General features: G+C 30.7%; 2 long non-coding RNA genes across 2 annotated transcripts; one reads left to right on the forward strand and one right to left on the reverse strand.

The window, feature by feature from the left end:
- Nucleotides 1–484: 484 nt before the first annotated feature.
- Nucleotides 485–1,561, forward strand: LOC107834872 (uncharacterized). The gene is made up of 2 exons (XR_001660698.1): nt 485–615; nt 1,381–1,561. It is a non-coding gene; the product is annotated as an uncharacterized LOC107834872 (long non-coding RNA).
- LOC107834871 (uncharacterized) lies at nt 940–2,938 on the reverse strand. Its single transcript, XR_001660697.1, has 3 exons — nt 2,762–2,938; nt 1,044–1,045; nt 940–950 (listed from the first exon to the last, which is right to left on the reverse strand). It is a non-coding gene; the product is annotated as an uncharacterized LOC107834871 (long non-coding RNA).
- Nucleotides 2,939–3,376: the final 438 nt, after the last annotated feature.

Consider the following 3,376-nt stretch of genomic DNA (forward strand, 5'->3'; position numbering starts at 1 on the left):
TGTTTTCTTTTTTGTTTGCTGCATTTAATTCGGGGGTGTTTTCTAATTCGGGGGAGTTTTCTTTTTTGTTTGCTGCATTTAATTCGGGGGTGTTTTCTAATTCGGGGGTGTTTTCTTTTTTGTTTGCTGCATTTAATTCGGGGGTGTTTTCTAATTCGGGGGTGTTTTCTTTTTTGTTTGCTGCATTTGATTCGGGGGTGTTTTCTTTTTTGTTTGCTGCATTTGATTCGGGGGTGTGTCTTTTCTTTTGTTTGCATGTTTTCTCTTTTGCTGCGCATCTGCACCTGTCGGCCACCGTAAAAATCAGATGTTTACTTTGCGGAACTTGGTTACCAGAAAACGCGATCATCTCTTAGCAACAGATTAACAGATTAGCAACAAAAATTCTTATTGTTCAAAAAATATAATATTTCTTCTGCTCTTTTGAAATACCATTTATTTTAAACTTGTTAAGAATTGTATAGTGGGTGAATTTTGCAGAAAAGTTAATTTTTTGTCATTAGTGGTAAAAATATTAAACACACATTCAACACAGAAGTAAAAGTCTCGATTTATACTTAGTTGCAGTTCGTTACCAGTAGAAAACCCGCTTATCTCTTAAAACCAAATTAATAAGTTATATAGCTTATAAAACTTAAGCTCTTTCGAAATAATGCTTACCTGATTAAATACAAGATATTTCCTGTTGGCAAATTTCTCAAAAGTAAAAATCTGATGTTCACTTCGTGGCACTTGGTTACCAGTAAACAAACTCATCTCTTAGCAACAGATTAGCAACTAAAATTGTTATTGTTCAAAAATATTTGTTCTGCTCTTTTGATTTATTTTCCACTATTTAACAAGAATTGTGCAGCTGATGAATTTTGCAGAGAAGTGTTTTTTGATTGTCATTAGTGGTAAATATATTAAACACACATTCAACACAAAAGTAAAAATCTCGATTTATACTTCTTGGCAGTTCGTTACCAGAAAAAAACCGGCTTATCTTTTAACATCAAATTAATAATAATATTGTTTATAAAACATAAGCTCTTTCAAAATACTTCTTCTCTGCTTAGACACAAGAAATTTACAGTTGGTAAATTTTACAAAAGTGAATTTACTTTGTGTAACTTGGTTACCAGAAAACGTGATCATCTCTTAGCAACAGATTAACAGATTAGCAACAAAAATTCTTATTGTTCAAAAAATATAATATTTCTTCTGCTCTTTTGAAATACCACTTATTTTATACTTATTAAGAATTGTGTAGTGGGTGAATTTAGCAGAAAAGTTAATTATATTAAACACACGTTCAACACAAATGTAAAAATCTCGATTTATACTTCGTTGCAGTTCGTTGCTCGTAGAAAACCCGCTTGTCTCTTAACACCAAATTAGTAAGTCATATAGTTTATAAAACATAAGCTCTTTCGAAATAATGCTTACCTGATTAGATACAAGACATTTCCCGTTGGTACATTTTGCAAAGGTAAAAATCTGAAGTTCACTTCGTGGCACTTAGTTACCAGTAAACATAGTCATCTCTTAGCAACAGATTAGCAACAAAAAATGTTATTTTTCAAAAAACAACCTAAGATTTCTTCTGCTCTTTTGAAATACTACTTATTATACACTAACAAGAATTGTGCAGTTGGTGAATTTTGCAGAAAAAATTAGTATTTTTGTCATTAGTGGTAAATATATTAAACACACATTGAACACAAGTAAAAATCTCGATTTATACTTCGTAGCAGTTCGTTAGCAGTAGAAAACCCGCTTATCTCTTAAAACCAAATTCATAACAAGTTATATAGTTTATAAAACATAAGATCTTTCGAAATAATGCTTAACTGATTAATTACAAGACATTTACAGTTGGCAAATTTTTCAAAAGTGAAAATCAGATGTTTACTTTGTGGAACTTGGTTACCAGAAAACGCGATCATCTCTTAGCAACAGATTAAAGAATTAGCAACAAAAATTCTTATTGATCAAAAAATATAATCTTTTGAAATACCACTTATTTTATACTTGTTAAGAATTGTGCAGTTGGTGAATTTTGCAGAGAAGTTTATTATTTTTGTCGTTAGTTGTAAATATATTAAACACACATTCAACACAAAAGTAAAAATCTCGATTTATACTTCGTGGCAGTTCGTTACCAGTTGAAAACCTGCTTATCTCTTCACACCAAATTAATAATAAGTTAAGTTCTATAGTTTATAAGACATAAGCTCTTTCAAACTAATGCTTACCTGATTAGATACAAGACATTTCCCATTGGTACATTTTGCAAAGGTAAAAATCTTAAGTTCACTTCGTGGCACTTGGTTACCAGTAAACACATTCATCTCTTAGCAACAGGTTAGCAACAAAAAATGTTATTTTTCAAAAAAACCTAAGATTTCTTCTGCTCTTTTGAAATCTCTTAAAACCAAATTAATAATAACTTATATAGTTTATAAGACATAAACTCTTTCGAAATAATGCTTACCTGATTAGATACAAGACATTTACCGTAGGCAAATTTGCAAAAGTAAAAATCTGATGTTCACTTCGTGGCACTTGGTTACCAGTAAACACACTCATCTCTTAGCAACAGATTAGCAACAAAAATTGTTATTGTTCAAAAACATAAAATTTGTTCTGCTCTTTTGAAATACTACTTATCTTACACTATTTAACAAGAATTGTGCAGCTGATGAATTTTGCAGAAAAGTGTTTTTTTGTTTGTTTGTTTGTCATTAGTGGTAAATATATTGTAAAACAGACATTCAACACAAAAGTAAAAATCTGATGTTCACTTCGTGGCACTTGGGTACCAGTAAACACACTCATCTCCTAGCAACAGACTAGCAACAAAAATTGTTATTGTTCAAAAACATAAAATTTGTTCTGCTCTTTTGAAATACTACTTATCTTACACTATGTAACGAGAATTGTGCAGCTGATGAATTCTGCATAAAAGTGTTGTTTTTTTGATTGTCATTAGTGATAAATATATTGTAAATCAGACATTCAACACAAAAGTAAAAATCTGATGTTCACTTCGTGGCACTTGGTTACCAGTAAACACACTCATCTCCTAGCAACAGACTAGCAACAAAAATTGTTATTGTTCAAAAACATAAAATTTGTTCTGCTCTTTTGAAATACTACTTATCTTACACTATGTAACGAGAATTGTGCAGCTGATGAATTCTGCATAAAAGTGTTGTTTTTTTGATTGTCATTAGTGATAAATATATTGTAAATCAGACATTCAACACAAAAGTAAAAATCTGATGTTCACTTCGTGGCACTTGGTTACCAGTAAACACACTCATCTCCTAGCAACAGACTAGCAACAAAAATTGTTATTGTTCAAAAACATAAAATTTGTTCTGCTCTTTTG

Source organism: Poecilia formosa, unplaced genomic scaffold (genome assembly GCF_000485575.1).
Source record: "Poecilia formosa unplaced genomic scaffold, Poecilia_formosa-5.1.2 Scaffold816, whole genome shotgun sequence".
Classification (NCBI taxonomy): domain Eukaryota; kingdom Metazoa; phylum Chordata; class Actinopteri; order Cyprinodontiformes; family Poeciliidae; genus Poecilia; species Poecilia formosa.